Consider the following 20,688-nt stretch of genomic DNA (forward strand, 5'->3'; position numbering starts at 1 on the left):
TTTCAAAGGTTGAAAAAGGAGTTATATGGATGGAAACTGCTAATCAAAACCTAGCAAATCAGGTGATTGTAGCTTTGAACACCCTGAATGAGAACATCAATAGTCTAGGTGAATCTCTGAAGGAAGCTAGATTTGGTGAGGAAAAGGAAAATAAGACTAGTATGGACTTTGGGCAAGCCGAGACCAGGGGAGAGATGAAGGAGACCAGGGGATCAACGAATGATTTGAACCAGGACTAGGTAGGCATGGACAACTAGAGGGCCAATGAAGCTGTAGAGACTATGTAGGTTCTAGATACGGAGAATTAAAAGTTACAGTTTTTGTTTTTTGTTTCATCCTTATCTAGTGTTATTGGCTTTTGTTTCCTAGCCACAGGCCTGTCTTTTGGTTTTGGCTTTTTGTAAGCAGATGCATAGCAGCTAGACTTTACTTTTTATTTCTATTTTAGTGATGTTGTAAAAACTTTTGGGTTTCAGTATCCTTGTAAAACTCGTTTTACTTAATAAAAAACAATATACATTAATGTTATTTATTAAGTCACTTATAATTTAAGATTATTTAGATTAATAACATGATAATATTGTATGAAATTTTATTTGCACAAAGACATTTGACATTTAAATAAGTATTGTTGAGCTGTCATTTTGCACGATGATTAATAGTAGGAATCCTTTTGAACTCCTCTCTTGAAAAGTTAATCTAGGATTAACTTCAAGGTTCTGGGCAATCTTGTGACCTACTGGAATCTACTCAGTTGAAGATAAATGTGAATGTTCATGAGGAGGCCTTTGCTAGTTCTTAAATGGTTTAGATAGGATTTTGAATCTGCTTGCTATCTCAAAATAACAACCACACAAAATATATATATATATATATATATATATTTGTATTTTTCTATTTTATGATGAATGCAACCTAACAATGCAACTATACGAGTTCCTAATTTAACCAAAGGGTTAGTAAAGCCAACAAAAAATATTGGGTAACAAGAAATTTAAGTAAATAACATGAAAAGTAAAATCCTAACGAACATAATCTATAGAAACAACGGGTCTTTGAGTTAAGCCTTTGAAAAGATTGGTAGGTAACCAATGAAAATAGGAGCAACACTTATTTAATTCCATTGATGCAATCATCGATGGGAATTTAGTAATCGTAAGATGTTTCACTTTTCATCAAATCTCAAGGCCACCAAAAGTGTGCTCATGCGAGATGAAAAGCTATGTAAGAAAAATACGATGATCTCTTCTCAAACTAAGTATGTCAGCAGAATTTGTAGACTCATAGCAAACACCATAATTAAAAGATTGCACAACTAGAAAAATGCAATATAACTATTGGCTTAATTACATTCCATGAACAGACATCCACAAAATATAACACACTTAGACAAGAATCACTATGCTCCAAATGCGAGCACCAATAGAATATATTATTGCATCAAAATAATGGTGGCCTGGAATACATATTACATTCCTGAATTTATAAGAAATCTTCTCCTCAATTTGTGTTGAGAGTGAGAGATATTTTTATACAAACATATGCTTCTAAACTAATAAAACAAATCTATTTATCTACAAACTAACTATGTAACTAGTGCTAAGTAGGACTCCATCTATATTTATATCATTAAATGGATGCATGAGCCTTTACATGTCTTAAAACAAAGAAAGCATGAGAAAATAAGAAGAAGAAAGCCTTTAGATCAGTTAACTATCGACAAACCTTTGACCTCTTCAAAAATTTCTAATGCACTTTAGAAGTAGTGCACCTATGCACTTGGTACACCTACACACCTCACAAGTAGGTAAAAAATGCAAAATTTCACCAAGTGTCAAAACTAAAATTCTAGCATTTGGGTTTTGTTCCCCTTCATACCAGAGCTATGTCTAGGTATTTGCTCTTGAATTTCTCAATAATCTCAATGACTTGAGCTACATCTAGAAAATATAAGGCTTCATACTTGTCCTTCACTTTTTGCCTGTAGTTTCCCACCTTGATGTGAGTCTCTGTAAAATCTCCCAATTTTACATCTAAATCTAGTAATGCTTCTTCAGTTGTGAATGCTTGTCTAGTATCATCATCATTAGAAGCTTCTTCAAATGTATTTTAGAATTTCTCAACAACTGCTTCCACCATCATCAAATTATCCCTTGCATCATCTTCAAAAATATCTAAACATGCATCACTATAATGTTTCTCTGCCTCCAAAATTTTCTCTTGGGTTTGATCCTTGAGCTCATGAATCTTCGCGCGTAATGTCTCCATTACTTTATTTCCAACCACAATATTCTCTATCCAATCATCAATTTCATTTATTTCTTCCACTATATATACCTCCATTAACATCTAATATCTTTGGCCTTTGATTGACTATAATGCTTGCACGTCCTTGCCCTAGGTACGTAGTTCATCCATCAAACCAAAATCCTAATTCAAAATGGCTACCAACTTATGTGCATTATCTTACATATGGTGTAGCAACTTAAGATTTCCATGTATAATATATACACCTTTCTCTTCAAAACTTTCTTGCCATTGCTGACAAGCTCTAAAAAATGGATCAAGTTGCACTGTCTCCCTATCCCTTTTCCTTGATGCTACATTCAAAGTCTCCTTACGATTTTTAGGATCTAAAGGACCAAAAACTTTGTTCAAATATCCTTTTAGGATCTCATTCTATTTGCGAAGTGTTATCAATTCTATATAATCTTGTTCTAAATGCCTAAACACTTCTTTAATCCCAATTATCACCATCAACTTGGTAGTTGCCCAATGTGGGTTTCCCAAGCATAACCTCCCTAATCTGATAATCCTTTGAATTTAATTCTTCAACATCTATATGCAAAGGAGGGATAACAATGTGAGCAAATAAATCTTGATTCTGATCACTCATGATGAAGGCCAATGCCTATGTATATTTTGGCGGTGACTTAGGTTTTCTAAGAACTTTAATCAATTCTCTTACTCCTTCCTCCTGTGTATCATATCATTGCCTTTTTTTTCTACTTACCTCTTTCCTCAACCATCTTGGGATATGCTCCATAAGATATTTTCCTTTTGAAGATGGAGTTTTCTCTATTATGCTCTTCCCCTTATCACTCATCTATGGAATCTTCTCCTTTTGTGAGAGATCCACACTGGGAGTCTCTGTATCAATGGAGTGCACAGTTCTCATCTCTGTGTCTTGGGAAGTTTGTTGAGGTTGCTCACTTATTTATCCTTCCTCTAACACTTCATTAGAGGATACTTATTGTGGCTCTTCCTCTTGTTCTACTTGAACCTATTCTTCTTCATTGTTTGGAGGAAGAGGAGAAGCTGAACCTTTATCCACACAAAATGTAACTTGAATTGGCAATGGTGGAGTCACTTCAGTCAATTGTAGCTCAGGTGGATATTGAATCCAATACTCCTATTGAGGTTGATTAGTTGGAGTGTCTCTTATTTTGTCTCCCACCAATTTAGTGTCAACTGACATAAAATCAAAATCTAACATCTGAAAGACATCAGTGCCTTCATCCTCCTACTCATCAATCCATTGTTGCAACTCATCTTTTGATGTAGTAGACTAAATAGGCTACTCAAGAATGGATGGTGTCATAATTGTGGAACTTCTTCTCCATTCCAACTTTGTGACTTTGGCAAGATGAGTCCTCTAATGCAAAGGAAGGTTATCTTTTTCATCCTCATCATCCTCTTCTTCCTCTCCTTCTGGGATAACTTCTGAGACTAATGGGAAAGTAATAACTCTCTTAATCACCTTTTGTCTCCTCTTGACCAAACTCTTGATCTTTCTTCTCTTAGGAGTGGATGGGGAGGCTTGTACCTCTTTTTGAGGAGGCAAATGCACTTCTTGTACTTCTATTTCAGCTCCTCCCAACCCTTCTTCAGTTGGTGGTACTTGAGGATTATCCTGGGCTTATGTAGCTTCCACATTCTCTACCCCTTCTTGTAGTGGTGCTTGAGTTGGTTCCTTTTCTACCTTAGATTTTTTGGGAGAAGTCCTCTTCCTCTTGCCTTTACTCTTTTGAGCACTATAATAACCAACTTCTCTATCAAATTGGTGTACTATTTTCGGCCTTAGTGGGGATTGTGTTGTAAAATTAGGCACTATTACCTTAGCTCCTCAACCTCTTGCTGGGTGAATTGTAGCATGGAAGACTACTGCTTGAGGAATTGGAGCCAATTTGAAAGGTATCTTGATCCAATCCTTGGTTGGTTTGATGACATGCCTAGCCCTGTGATTGATATCTACATTTTCTTCCTTATCAATCTCAACATTCACAATAGGTAAATCACCAATCTTATCCCTATTGAATAATGGATCAAGAAAATCTTTAGTATCTTGTTGCACAACCTTTAAAGGAACCTTTATCTTCAAAGGACTGCTCACTAGATAGAGAGTCATCCTACAATAATCCCTGATATGGATATTGTAGTCATCTATTGCATTCATCCAGTGGTCCACAATTGCATCCTCATGTTGAAATGTCTTTCCAGCCAAATACTGCACCCTTCCAATGTTATCAAAATAAGGGCAAGGAGAGTTATATTCCTCCAAGGCATATTGATCCTAGTTAGGCTCAAAAAATGGAATATCTTCTCTCTAAACCACACTAAATGGTCCTATAGTAATAGGCCATACCCATGTTATTTTATGTTGCTTTTGTACTCTGTCGTATGCAAACAAGAGTTGTTGTGTGATCTCTAGTAGTATAAGTTTGTCACTTGGATACCTAGGGAGCTTCTTGGGATTGATAGTGGTACCCACTACCCTCAAATAGGTGAATGTTCGATACTGTATGTAGTAGGCTCCAACTTCTAAAATCTTTGCCATTGCCTCCTCTGACATCCTCTTCACATAATCCCCCTCAATGAACTAGATAATTGTGAATATAAATGCATCATTTACTATCTTATATTCCTTGCTATGCTCTAGAAGCTTTTTCTTCACCAGTTGAGGATATACTATATAGGGCCATGCATTTGCATCTTGCATGCCACCCTTATTGAACAGTCTTAGACAATCTACCACCCTTGTAGCTAACAAGTACACCAAATATGATGTCATATAAAATTTATGTATACTCTTAACTGTCATCAGCTATTCATCCAAGTTCTCACTAAGAATGGAAGCCCAATCAATTGGCATCTTCACCATCTTGATAGTCTCAATAAAGTGTACCATCCATATATTCAGGTGTCCTGATGCTGGCAACCCCATGACTCTACTCAAGAGTATTATAGTATATCCAATATCTTCTCCATGTATCCTCTCGTCTTGTCCACTTTGCCTACTTTACACCCTAGAGGAGTCTTTTCAATGAGGTGTGAAGTCTAGATGATATCAGATGCTTCCTCTACATGTTCCTTGTACCATCTTTCCACTTGGTGATAGGTTAATCTAATGAACTGATATGCTCTTGGAAGATGGAACACCTTCTCTATGTTCTTAGGTCAGAGACCTAGGACAATCTCTCTAGTTATACTCTTTACGACCCTTTCTTCAGGTACATAGTTTTCTGCTAATGCCATGATCAATTCAAAAGATTGTACTAATACTGGATGTGATGCTTCATTAACAAGTCTTGATTAGATCAAAGTGAATATCAATGGGGACCTCTTCGTAGGCTTGTTGCTTAATACCAAGAATGTGTTCCAGTCAATATGACCAAGTTCAGTGTCTTGGATCTTTGAATAATCATCTTGGAAGCATGACTTCATAGGAGCACCTTAAAAATTGAACACTACTGATTTTGGGACTATCTTTGTAGCTATTAGAGTAAATAATTAATCTACTAATTATTTATTCTATTTACTTAAGCTTACTTAGGTAAATGCATTTATTTATTAGTTGTAGTCTAGGAGTTAGTTATAAGTTGTTGACAATACATGAGTTTGTTCTCTCCTAAGTCATACTTATCCTCTTACATTGTTCGAGGACTTTCCACCTTATGTGGATGTATGCTTAGTTGTCACACTTATCTCCTAGCATCTTCTAGCTTGTTCTAGAAGATTCCATGAGGCCTTTATAAGTGGTCTCTCCCTCATTTCATAACAACATCATAACATCTCACATTGCATATTGTAAATACATATTTTCTTGTGTTTGCATTCTCATTTCTCTCTCATGTTCATTTAGGGTTTTTTCCTAGCTCCACGCTCTTCTCTCCTTGGCTTCTCTTTGACAAGTTTTCTCATGCAGGTGATCTTGGGCATCTTCAAAGTTGGATTTCATCAACTCCAACATGGTATCAGAGCCTCCTTGCTACTGCTTGGTTGAAGAATTTTTGAAGCTGTGATTTGGAGTCAAAAACCCTAGTTTGTTTGTGCATTTTTTCTTCAAATCAGGAGATCAACAAATTTTTGAAACACTTTCAGCCCAAACAGACACTGCCATTGAATTCGAAAGGTCGTTTGCAATCAGGTTTCATATAAAACTTACTAATTTTGGAGATAGAGCTCCAGGAGGCAAATTTTTTTTGCTTGCAGGCCCTTCTGTATGGTCGTACAGACAATTTGTGATTTAAAAAAATAATTAAAAAAATCGCATGCTACCGACACACCACTACCATGCAACTAGAGCTCCACCTACGGGCTGCCGTAGCACCACCATGGCCCTGCGGCCACCCGCCCATAGAGCTCCACCGGTGGTGAAACCCTTCTCCATTGCCACCACTGGTGGTTCTGGCCCATTCCGTGTTGCTTCCACCAGCTTCTGCAACCTCCTCCAGCTGAACTGCCTCTAGCACCACTCTAATTGTGTCCACTCCTCCAGCCTGCGTGGCAACCCTTTATTCGCTAGTTTCCTACGAGCTCAGCCATTTGGAGTGATACATCTGTGTCCTTCACATAGTCAATAGATAGTCAACAACATCATCAACACCTATTTTTCTGCCACTTGGCACAGTGCAGGGTGACACGTAGTTGGGTGCCATGTGGCACCTTGCCACGTGGACCCACCATGTCACCCTTGCCACGCGACTGCCATGTGGCATCTTTTTTTGAGTTGATGGGCTTTGGGTTGTCAATTTTAACCCAGTGACATGCTGATATCAGCATGACATCAACACTACATCATCATCCTTCTTGCACATCTCCTTCTAGGTCCTTTTTGACCTACCTTCAATTTTTTGGCCATAACTTGAGCATACGGAGGTATTTTTCCAATCCGAAAGAAGTGCCAAAAAGCTGGTTTTGAGACAAATACATTGGTCTAGGTATTTTTAAGTTTTGATGCTTTTTTTTATTTCCCATTTTTTTAGTTGAAGTCCAAAGTTGTGTTTTTGACTTCGACATGCATATTTTTTGCGTCCCATGTCAAGATTTTTAAAACTTTATATTTTTGGAAAGCTGGTTCTTTCACCTTTTCAGAAATGTGGTCCTTTTTCTTAGTTTTTGGCCCATGCTCTTTCTATCATAGTTTTGGCATTTTTTTCTATATGGTGGATATCTTGAGTGTTTTAGGCCCAAGGATCATTTTTCTGACATGGTTTCCTTTGTTTTAGGTTGTACTTTATTTTGTATTAGCTTGTTTTTAGTTTTGATCATTGTAGCTATCATTTTGAAGTATTTATATGTATCACATTGAGATAAAGTGCCACTCTTGCATTTTGGGGGTCATGAACATTATTTTTGAGTCAGTTGTACATGCACTATTTTTATAAAGCACCATGGGGGGGATAGTTTTTATCTATTTTAGGTATTCTCCCTTTGTCAAGTGAGTGTCCCTTCCATGACATTAGCCCCATGCAGTGTCAGTGTGACCGTGTCTTTATAGGTGTCTATACCTCCTTCTCTCTCGTCGTTCTTGGTTTGTCTGCAGGAGACTTTGGCCCATCTTTTCAGTTGCCTATCATCACACCCTGTCTGCATTAAGGGGAGGTTATGTTATTGTTCTAATGCATCCTTGGTTTGATGTTTTGTTACTATGAGCTATGTATTCAGTGGTTGATCCTACATACAAGGCGATTGTAGTGGTTGGCTACCTATGCATTTCGATAAGATGGATCATCTACCATATAGACATGCTCGGTTCGTGCCTTCTTCTTCCATGGAGGTTCTTCAAATTAGCAATTTTTCTTCTTGATGGAAAATTTTGTGGCTTCTTCATGCTTCAATGATTCTTCTACATGATCACTCCTTGTTCCTATTTTAGGGGACATTTCCCTAGTTGGAGGCTTCTTCAGTTCTTCACTAGGTTCTTACCTCTTTTTGGGGGAGGGTTTTTCGCACATGGTTTTCTCTCTTTCCCCATTTTCAGAGGTTGCATTTTGTTGAATTGTTCATGGGTACCTAACATGGCCTCATTGCTGGGACCCATTATGCATTCTCCATTATGCATTTCATCTTAGTTTTGTGAGCTTAAGACATTACCCTAAGTTGCACTTAAGGGGGGGTGTTAGAGTAAATAATTAATTTACTAATTATTTATTCTATTTACTTAAGCTTACTTAGGTAAATGCATTTATTTATTAGTTGTAGTCTAGGAGTTAGTTATAAGTTTTTGACAATATGGGAGTTTGTTCTCTCCTAAGTCATACTTATCCTCTCACATTGTTCGAGGACTTCCCACCTTATGTGGATGTATGCTTAGTTGTCACACTTATCTCCTAGCATCTTCTAGCTTGTTCTAGAAGATTCCATGAGGCCTTTATAAGAGGTCTCTCCCTCATTTCATAACAACATCATAACATCTCACATTACATATTGTAAATACATATTTTCTTGTGTTTGCATTCTTGTTTCTCTCTCTCATGTCCATTTAGAGTTTTTCCCTAGCTCCACGATCTTCTTTCCTTGGCTTCTCTTTGACAGGTTTTCACATGCAGGTGATCTTGGGCATCTTCAGAGTTGGATTTCATCAACTCCAATAGTAGCAAGGGAGGATGATGAAGAAGCCATTGAATCTATACAAAAACAAGGTCTATTAATCCAAAGTCAAAGAAAAATCAATTAATTCAAATCCTAACAATAACATGGAAAAAATCTAGAAACCCTAAAATATAAAAAACATAAAAAAAACTAAATTTATCCCTTATATGCAAAAAAGGGCACACCAAGCACACCTTGAAGGTGCTTTAGGTGTGTCTTATTCCTTGTTAAGCTTTAATATATGAGGGTGCACACTAGCACACCTCATGGGGTGCTTTTGGTGTACACCCTTATATCTTTTTTTAAAATGCATGAGTAAAAGGCATATAAAGCTGTGCAGTTGTGCACCTTTACTTAGGTTTGAGTCCTTAAGAGTTTCTTAATGTTTTTAAGTTTTTATTATTATTCTTTAAAAAAAAAATGTTTTTACAAAATAAAAAGGTGCGCAACTATGCAACTAGATAGGTGTGCAACAATGCACCTTTACTTGGTGTTCTAATGTTTTGTGTTTTTGCATAGGTGTGAAGAGAGCAACGAAGATGTGCACCTCAAGAGGTGTGATTATGTAACATGGAGAGCTTGGAAGAAGAAAAGTGAAGAAAGGGTGAGGGGGTCCTAGGTTTTATAGACTCGGGAGCTAGTGCGCCCCTTGGTGCTGCGCAGTTGCGTAGGTGCACATTACCAAGGGGGAAATACTTTCTTTGGGTGCTTGGTAGGCTAGTACACTTGGTGAGGTGTGCTAGTGCACTATTTTTCTTGGAAAAAAATAACTTAACCTTTGAGATGATGATTTCTGAAATTTGGGTTTTCAAACTGAGACCCAAATCTAACCAAAGACATTATACAAAACCCTAAAATTGATGCAGACCTTGGACTAGGGATCCATAAAGCTAAAAAATAAAGTAGGGGGTACTCATTTCTAGGAAAAATGGGGCATGCATTGTGAAACCACAACAAGTATATTAGCCTAACAAATTAAGTAAACATGTATATTCTTACTTTATTGCTAAACACATCCTTATGGCTCGATATAAATATAGAAAATGGTGGAATTGAACTATATGGTTGAAAACTATGTCTTTCTTTATGTTTTATTTAAAGTCTCATAATATTTATTTTGTGATAGTTTTGTGTGACTTAGGTATGTTGGTTCCTCAAATTTTTGGTTGGAAAACCTATGAGCCTTGCTTGCTCAATGCTAGATAATCCAACATAATTTGGCCAATGACTAGGATTAATGTTTAATGATCGAATCCTCTTCACTCCAGGATTTGCTAACCTAGGTGTGTATCCCTTGCGATAATTGTTTAATATAGCTTATGCAAATTTTACTAATTGATACTCTTGAGATAGCAAGTTATTCAAAAGGAGAAACCAAACCTTATTGATTAATTATAAATTCTTTCAATTGATTACAATCTTTATTGAAATTAATTTATACTAGTTCCTTGTTGTAGTTGGGCACAATAGAGTTAACTTGGTAAAAACTTAAAGATCATCAAACCCTTTAGAGGCAGCGTGCACATATCATCAATCACCAAACATACAACTTTAATACATACCCTAGTTCTTTCTTTTATAACTTTGATCTTGGAAGACCAATTGAATAAAAAACAAAATGCCTGTGAATTTTAATTATCAAAGGAGTGTATTAGATTTTAATCTATCAATGATAATGTAGATCCAAGAAGACAATCTATTAAATGTAGATAAGAGATTATTCTGCACAATTTCTTGGAAAGAAACAAAGTATTTTTATTAACTTCAAAAAGAGTATAATGTAATCATGGATAATTATAGTATCCACTAAAAATACCCACAAGTTGTTTGATTTTGTTTTATGCCTTGATTAATTGTATTCTTCTATAAGTAAAGCTTTATTATATCTTGATATCCTTTTAGGGTCCTAGTACCTCTTCTTATAGAAAGTGAAGAGGTGTGACAAATGCTTTAAACCCTTTCAAAAATTGTCTAATTGAAATTATTTGGATCAAGCATAATATTTAGATTTAAAAAAAAAAAAGGATTTTCATAATCATATTATAGAAGGAGGCCACAAAACATATCCAACATATCATTGACGTAGGCATGATCTCTTAGTTTCTCTCTCCACTCTGCCATTATCTGTTCAATCTTGACCTTGTTTTCTTTTGCTTTGAGCTCATGGCATTCACTTACATAGCTAGCATAATTTTTTCTAAGATCCCATGCAACTACATACATATTGTTAATGATATCAACTTGATCTTCCCCTTTAGGGAAAATATCAGGTTGTGCTATTGTCTTGGGCCCTTGTCCTGTTGGATGCTCTTGAATTGGAAAATCCATCTTCACACCTACAATCAAATTTTTTGTAGCCCTGAAGACTTTATCAGAAAATGCATGCCAAAAAAATTCTTGCAAAATTAATTTGCAATGAGGTCTTCATAAAACAATGGCATTTAATGACCCATTAATTCAAAAATATTGTCGACTACATTCCACACATGTTTGGCTTGTGTATGTACAATATTTTTGTCTTTTCCAATTAAAATTTGTAAAATTTGATATGTACTTCTCAAGATATTTTGACAATGTTCATTTTTCCTTTTCACATGCTTATCTAATTACCTTCTCCAAAACTATAATAGTCATAAATTGATGTAGGAGAATTTTGGGTTGCCTTGTAATCTTGCACTTTTGTTCATTTTTCCTATTGCTGCTAAGTACTTTGTTGGTGTCGAGGATTTAGTGGATGTCAAGTTCTTAGTTGTTTCCAAGTGATTCCTTTGGTTGCCAAGTCCTCCATGGTTGTCAAGCATTGGAGGATGCTGAGTTCATAGTTGATGCTGAGTGACCCTTTGGATGACAAGCTCATGTGGTTGCCGAGTGCTAGTATTTTGTGAAGTCTTTATTTTCCAAGTTATCTATGTTTGGTTCTAGTTTGGTCTGACCTTGCTCACATTTAATTTTGGTATAGGTAGTTAATATCTGATGTGTGCTGACTTGTGGCTGTGCATGAATTTAGTGTAAGGATTTAATTTTGTGATAGGATGACCTATGGATGTACAAGTATTTAAGAAGGTCTAGGATTGAGTTTTAAGTAGAACTTAGAGGATGGTAACAAGCGATATGTGTCTAGTAGTGCAAACTTGAAGTAGGATGGTGAATTTGAAAGTTGTAATTTTTGTATTTGGTCATAACCCAGAAGGCCTTACAATTGGGCATGCATGTGAATTATCTGATGAATCAATAAGCATTTTGTTCCTTCTCTTCTCGGTGATGTTCTTTTATTGTTGTGTTTCCACTATGTTGACTCTTGCAGGGTGGATTGGATAGCTGGGTGTGCCTTTGGTCCTAGTTATTTTCTACCTACACCAAGTGGTATTAGAGCTCAAGGTTTGTCCTTGTGGTGATTGGATCATGTATAAACCTAAGTGAATTTGGTTGTAGGGTTGCAGATCTATGGATTTGACCTATAACTTGCAGAGGGTTATGATCTTGCAGGAACCTAATTTGTAAGATGGTTCAAGGAAAAGGAAATGCTAATAATGCAATATTGGATACATTGAGATAGATTATAGTTAGGTTAGATGTTGTGGAGACAACCTAGAGGAGAGGAGCACATCTTGATGATGTAAGTGATGATGAAGCAATAGCACCAAAACCTAATCTAGAACCTATAGAAGACCAAAATGAAGCAAAGTTGTTGAAAGTGTTGTCTAGGGAAAATTCAAAGCTTGTTGTCGAAGTTGTTCAGGTTATGATGGGAAATTGGACACCAATACCGTGTTGGATTGGATATTTGAAATGGAGAAGTTCTTTGAGTATGAAAATAATCCTGATAATAGGAAGGTGAAGATTGTAGTTACTAGGTTGAAAGGACATGCCTCGCTGTAGTGGAGCATTTGCAAATTGATAGACAAAGGAGAGGAAAGAAGAAGATCATAACTCAGGTAAGCTAGTGAAGAAGGTTAAATTTTTTTTCCTTCCTATTGATTACAAAGTTAGCTTGTTGAGAAAGATGAATGATTTAAGACAAAGAGACATGAGTGTGAAAGAGCATACTGAGGAATTCTATAAATTAGACATTAGATCTAGACATGTGGATGATGATGTTGAGAAAATTGAAAGGTACATAAATAGGTTGAGATCTGGAATTCAAGATGAAATAAGTTTTGTGAAATTGGAAAGTGTGGAGGAAGCATACCAATATAACTTGAAGGCTGAGGAGATCTTGACTAAGAAGCATGAACAAAGACAAAGAGGCAGACATGGTTGACTCCAGAGAGGTAGAGGTAGATCTTATGGAGGAGATGGAAAATCTGACAATTTTGCACAAGAAAAGGGCAAATCTAAATGGAAGAATGATGAAAAAGAAAAGACTGAATGGAAAGGTGGTGATTCTTACCAAGGAGGTACTAGTTCTTATTGAGGAAGAGGTAATTCTTATTCTAGAGGTAGTTTTCATGGTAATTGTTTTAGATGTGGTAAAGAAGGGCCTAGATGCTTTGAATGTAGATCATCTAAAAGTAGGCAAGGTAACATAAATGTTGCAATTCAAGGAGATGGTGAGGGTTCACCAAGTGGACCTAAGGTTGGAGGAAATATGATGGTAAGAAGAACCCTATTAATAAGGGAAGTGATGAGGAACCTATCCTTAGAAGTCTTTTCAAGATAAGATGTAAGATGGCTGAAAAATGTTGCAAGGTAATCATTAGCAATGGAAGTTCTACAAACTTGGCATTAGAAGAGCTAGTTACAAAGTTGGTTTGCCAAAGATAAAGCATCCTAAACCCTATCATTTTTGATGGATCAAAGATGAGCATAAGATATTGGTAAGTGAGCAATGTATTGTGAAGTTCAAGATTGGACATTACTTTGATGAAGTGTTGTGTGATATTATGCCTATGATTGTTGTCATATTTTGTTGGGTAGACCTTGTCAATATGATAGATATGTTGTACATGATGGAAGATTGAATCAATATACTCTTTGGGTAAATGGGAAGAAGCAAATATTGTTGCTTTTGATTGAAAGTCTAGATGAGGTTAGTTGTACTGCAATAAAAGTTTGCATGGTTAATGGAAAGCAATTTGAAAAGGAAGTTAAAAAGAATCAAGTTTGTTTTGCTATAATTCCAAAAAAATTGAGTTGTGTCAATAGTAACTGAGTACCAGAAAATAGTGTTAACTGAGTGCCATTCAGTGGTGATTGAGTGATAGATGATAGTATTTACCAAGTACCAAGAGAAATTACATAATTAATGAATGAGTATAAAGAGATTGTTGCTAAGCATATTCTTGATGATTTACCACCAGTAAGGAGTATAAGTCATTGTATGGATATGATTATTGGAGCTAGTTTACCAAAAAAACCACCATATATATTGACACCTACATAGAATGAAGAACTTAATAAACAACTGCATGAATTGTTGGAGAAAGGTTTGATTAGAGAAAGCTTGAGTCCATGTGTTGTACCTACTATATTAGCACCTAAGAAGAATGGGGAATGGAGAATGTGTATTGATTCCAGAGCTATTAAAAGGATCATAGTGAAATATAGATTTCCTATGCTGAGGATGGATGACATCATAGATTTTTTGAGTAGAGAAAAGTATTTTACCAAGATTGATTTGAAGAGTGGCTATCATCAGATCAAAATTAGAGAAGGTGATGAATGAAAGACAACTTTCAAGACAAAATATAGTTTGTATGAATGGTTGGTTATGCCTTTTGGTTTGACTAATGCACCTAGTACTTTCATGAGATTGATGAATGAAGTTCTGAAAAGATTCTTAGGTAAGTTTGTGATTGTTTATTTGGATGACATTTTGATATTCAATAGGACTAAGGAAGAACATCTTGAGCATGTTAGACAAGTATAGCAAAGATTTAAGGAGGAGAAGTTGATGATTAATTTGAAGAAGTGTTCTTTTATGCAAGAAGAGATTGTGTATTTGGGATTTGTGATTTTAGTTGATGGTTTAAAGATAGATCCTAAGAAGGTAAAAGAAATTTTGGAATGGCTTACACCTAAGAATGTGGGTGAGGTAAGATCATTTCATGGTTTGGCTATTTTTTATAGAAAGTTTATAAGGAATGTTAGTGTTGTTTGTAATGTTATGATTGAAACAATGAGAGGAGATAAAAAGGAATTCAAATGAGAGTTTTGAGACTTTGAAAGAAAAAGTTGCTGAGTTGCCTGTATTGGCTTTTCCTAATTTCAATAAGGTATTTCAAGTTAATGTAATGTAAGTGGTAATGCAATAGGAGTGGTAATGAGTCAAGAAGGTAAACCTATTGCTTTCTTGAGTGAAAAGTTGAGTGATGCTAAAAGGAAGTATTTTGTGTATGATAAAGAGTTTTATGCTATTGTTCAAACCTTGAAGAAGTGGAGACATTATTTGATTCCTAAGGAGTTTGTGTTGTATACTGATCATAAAGCTTTATAGTACTTGGGAAGTCAACATATATTGAATCAAAGATATATGAAGTGTGTTGAGTACTTGAAAAGTTTCACATTTGTGATCAAACATAAGAGTGGAGTTACTAATAGAGTTGCTAATGCATTGAGCAGAAGATTCTCTTTATTGATTGAGATGAAGATTGAAGTACTTGGTTTTGATGAAATGAAAGAGTTGTATGATACTGACCCTAATTTTTCTAAAGTGTGGAGAGAGTAAAGAGCACCAAATCTAACATATCACATAAGTAAGTATGATGAATATTTCATTCAAGAAGATATGTTGTTTAAAGGTATTCAGTTGTGTATCCCTCAAAGTTATATGAGAGTTAATTTGATTAAGGAAAAGCATAGTGGTGGATTGGCTGGGTATTCTGGAATTGATAAGACATTGAGTTTTCTGAAAGAGAAACATTATTGGCCAAAAATGTATAAGGATGTTCAAAAATTTGTGAAGAGTTGTCGAGTTTGTCAAGTTGCAAAAGGAGTAAGTCAAAATACTGGTTTTTATACACCTATTGTTTTTCCTGAGAAACCTTGGAGTGACATCAATATGGATTTTGTTCTTGGGTTGCCTAAAACAATGAAGGGGTATGATTCTATATTTTTTGTGGTGGATAGATTTTCTAAAATGGTTCATTTAATACCATGTAAGAAGACATCAGATGCTGAGCATGTTGCTAAAATTTTCTTTAAAGAGATTGTTAGATTGCATGGAATACCAAGAAGTATTATTTCTGATAGAGATAGTAAGTTTGTTGGTTATTTTTGGAAGACTTTGTGGAAGAAGATGGGTACTGAGTTGAAGTTTAGTTCTACATTCCATCCACAAACAGATGGATAGATAGAGGTTGTGAATAGAGGCTTGGGTAATTTATTGAGATGTTTAGTTGGAGACAAGCCCAGTAATTGGGAGATGGTATTGACAGAAGCTAAATTTTCATATTATATTTCTATGAATGAGAGTATAGGGAAGACACCTTTTAAGATTATTATTGGAATATAGCCTAGAGGAGTATTAGATTTAAGGGATGTTGTTGGTGAAGAAAAGAGAAGTGTTGTACGAGAATCATTTGCTAATTTTATGAAGTCTTTGCATAAGGAAGTGAAGTTGAGATTGGAACAAAGTAATCAAAAGTATAAAGAGAATTCTGATAAGTCTAGAAGACATCATAATTTTCAAGTTGGTGATGAGGTGATGGTTCACTTGAAGAAAGGAAGATTTCCTATTGGAACATATAGTAAGCTAAAGATGAAGAAATTTGGACCTTGTAAGATTTTGAAGAAGTTTGACAGTTGTAATGATTATGAAGTTGAGTTACTTGATGACATGGATATATCTCCTATATTCAATGTTTCTGGTTTATATAAGTACCATGAGTCAGATGATGAAGTTGTTGTATTAGAAGATTATCCTAAGAAGCAGATTGAAGAAGTTGAATAGATATTGGATCAGAGAGTTGGTAAGAGCACAAGAGGAAAAGATTACTATGAGTATCTAGTGAAGTGGAAGAATATACCAATTGAAGATGCTACATGGATTTCTCAATCAGAGTTGTATTTAGCTCAGGTTGTGACACTTGCATGATTCAGGAGAATCATTTCTTCCAACCTTGGTTGTCTAATGCATGAACATCCTGGTTGCCTTGTAATCTTGTGCTTTTGTTCATTTTTCCTATTGCTATTGAGTACTTGGTGCCAAGCATTTAGTGAATGTCGAGTTCTTAGCTGATTGATTCCTTTGGTTGTTGATTCCTTCATGGTTGCTAAGTGTTGGAAGATGTTGAGTTCGTAGTTGATGTCGAGTGACTCTTTGGATGTTGAGCTCGTGTGGTTGCTGAGTGATAGTATTTTGTGAAGTCTTTGTTTGCCAATTTATTTGTGTCTAGTTCAAATTTGGGCCAACCTTGCTCACATTTAATTTTGGTATAGGTAGTTAATATTTGATGTGAGCTAACTTATGGACATACATGAATTTAGTGTAAGGATTACTTTTGTGATAGGCTGACCTATGGCCACACAAGTATTTAAGGAAGTCTAGGATTGAGTTTTAAGTAGAACTTAGAGGATGGTAATAACCGATATGTATCTGGAAGTGTGAACTTGAAGTAGGATTGTGAATTTGCAAGTTGTAATTTTTTTATTAGGCCGTAACCCAAAAGGCCTTACAACTAGGCATGTATGTGGATTATCTAATGAATCAATAAGCATTTTGTTCATTCTCTCCTTGGTGTTGTTCTCTTGTTGTTTTGTTTTCACTATGTTGACTCTTGCAAGGTTGATTGGATAGCTGGGTGTGCCTTTGGCCCTTGTTATTTTCTTCCTTCCTACACCATAAATGCAATGAAAAATCCCTTTTTTCCATTTTAAGGCACATTAAAAATATCAATTGTGATTTGGTAAAAAAAACATCAATTCACAATACACCCTTTGTATGCTCCTTGAAACCTTGAAAATCACCAATTTGCAAGGTCCTTTCAATACCCCTTGAAAAGTTCCAAAAACTTGCCATTTCACATCATTCCTTATGATTCTAATGAGAAATCATGACTTCAAATTGCCCATGTGAAGCTCCCTCCAAAATAACAAACACATGCATTTTTGGATTATATCTTGTTCATACTGAGTGATCTGGCAAAATTTCTCCATTTCACACTACCTTCCACATCATACCTATGAATTTATAATTAATAATTTTTTCACAAAACCCATACACATATCCTTCTGAAATAGTAAAAATGAAGCTTTAGTATTAAATTTCACCATAAAATTGAGGGTTCTACCAGGGTAGTTGGCCAAACTAGGATGTATGTTAGAGGTTTTGAGTTTTATTTTATGATGTTTTATTTGATTTGGATGTTGAAATTTACTTTATGATTTGGATTGAGATTTATGTTTCATGAGTTTTATGCTATTGGGCATTTCTATAGACTTGGGTTTGAGAACCATTGCATTTCGAGTTGCCTATCATAAAACCAAATTTGATCTTTATTAGTTTTGTGGAATGGGACACAATTTTTCTTTATGAATTTAGGAGAGGTTGTCTAAGAACATGTAATGAGAATGACTTACAATACAGGTTTGTGACCTGAAGTGGTTAGTACTAGGGTAACCTATCATAAGTTGTGCAACAAGTGATAACATAGTAATTAAAATATTGTCTTGCCTATGCCTTGAGTGCTTGTATATGATAAGGATGAAAAATGGATGATCCTAGTGAGAGGTATGAATAGTTTATCATCTTTATAATAGGGTATTTTGGTTCTACATATGTTACATTAATGGTCCAGGGCCCAAAGTGACCTATCTTAGATAACTCAACACTTGAGGGTCTAGGGTCTAGTGAGATGCTAGTCTAGGGTAACTCAAGTGGTTTGACCATGTGATAACACTCCCTAGTATATAGCCTAAGTCTCCTCCATAGATTTTTGTATTTTCCTCTGGTGGTATTTTTATTATCAAATGCTTTTTATTTTTGGTGAATTATTTTCATTGATGATAGTTGTTTATTTGTTGGTTATTGTGCTTTTAACATTTGACATTTGGTTTGGAAATGATTATTCTTTTAGTGTTGTATATCTTTAGGTTCAATACTTATTTTTTAAATAGTACTAGATATTGATTTTGGTATGTGATGTTGGGATTAGTTGATTATGTTTCCTTGCGTAGGTTTGATTAATGATTTAATCTTTTGTGTGTGGATCATTCATTATCTTCCATGCATGGTGGGAGTGGTGCCTAATGAGGTACCCACAAGGTTGGGGGGTAGTGACTTCTTACCATTGGGATCCCCCTAGATTGGCAGCTATTGGATGTTCTTTGATGTAGTTGTAGCTTTATCATTTTTTTTCTTGTCATGGAGACTTATATTAATTTGATGTATATACATATTTTGTATCTTGAGATCCTACAAGATATTGTATCGTATATTGATGTACTTGTATTTATTATTGTATACCCTATGACATGTTTAGTGGATAATATTATCTGAATGTACTTTATCATATCAGTTGTACTTATGAGATTATATTTTAAAATTATTCATTTATCATTGTTGAAATTGTACTTAAGACTTAAACTTATTAATAAAACTTTCTTAAATGTATCTCAATGTGAAGGAACCCTTGAGGAATGAAATTTGTATTTGTATTGTATAGGTGTAATAAATGTGTAAGTGTATATTTCTTCTCCATTGTTACTGTGATGTTACTTAAACTTAAAAAAGGATTGTTCACATCACTTTATAACATATTAAGTTAATTTATATTCCATTCCCAAGTGCGATGTTACATCTAGTATTAGAGCTAGAGATATTGTGTCTCATTGATGAAACAATTAGTTAAAACTCACAACAAGATTAAATAAAAATATTTATCAACAAAAAACTTTAACAACATTATTTGGAAAATAAATTTGAAAAAAGTAGAACTTGTGATCATGAAACTTGGAAACTTGTATTATTTATGTCCCATACTCTTGCTTTATGTCTACGTGTTATACCCTTATGTTTTCTGATAGATTCTGAGATGTCATTCTAGTATTTGGGTGTTACAGGAGATTGGGTTTCTAGGCCTAGATCTTCTCTAGTAATTTTTAAAGAGATGAATGTTGGATCAATATAGTTTTCATTTTATTCTTAAACTAGAATCATATTGCTTATAGTGATTGAAAGTGTATACTTAGTCAACTTGTTTGTATTAGTTTCTTGAATGACCCTTTTGTATGACATTGTGGATAGAACATGTTGACCTTTAGTTACACTACTCATAGTAGTTGGCTTCTAGGGGTTAACCTAATTCTAGGGGGTGGATGAAGTGCCACCTGTAGTTTTCTTTTTTATTTTGATTGCCAAACTCTTTAGGCATAGTTTCTTGCATGTGTTAGTTTTAGAGATATTTGATTTACAACAATATGACATTATTTCATGACATGATTATATATTTGTATTGATTTTATAGTTGATTCATTTAATGTGATATTTGATGACACTTCAATGATTCTTAGTAATAAAATACATTTATTTTCATAATAATGAGTTGTTATATTGGATTTGGATGCTATTTATACTCATGATTTATTATGGTACTTATTCCATACTTGCATATGTATGATATGTGTGTCTATTTTTTGTTTTTGTTTGATGTACCTGATATGGTTAAGGAAAGGAGTCATAGTTACTTGCTAGTCACGATCTACATGATGCACCACTTGTTTCCATTCCCTATTTGGTTTAGATATGTACATGTTCATCTGGTATGTAGGTTATAGGTATTGTACACTGACTTCTCTAAATTGCCAGGATGAGTGTGCCTTATTACAAGAACTCAACGGTAAGAATGGGGATATGATGATCAAATCCAATCCTAT

At 35.0% G+C, this 20,688-nt stretch overlaps 1 pseudogene; it reads right to left on the reverse strand.

The window, feature by feature from the left end:
• Positions 1–6,554: 6,554 nt before the first annotated feature.
• The window catches only part of LOC149529591 (bidirectional sugar transporter SWEET3b-like), a 99,477-nt pseudogene continuing 85,343 nt past the window's right edge, over positions 6,555–20,688 (reverse strand).

The sequence above is a fragment of the Cupressus sempervirens genome, chromosome 11 (genome assembly GCF_028749045.1).
Source record: "Cupressus sempervirens isolate cs-2001-9-10 chromosome 11, ASM2874904v1, whole genome shotgun sequence".
In the NCBI taxonomy this organism is placed as follows: domain Eukaryota; kingdom Viridiplantae; phylum Streptophyta; class Pinopsida; order Cupressales; family Cupressaceae; genus Cupressus; species Cupressus sempervirens.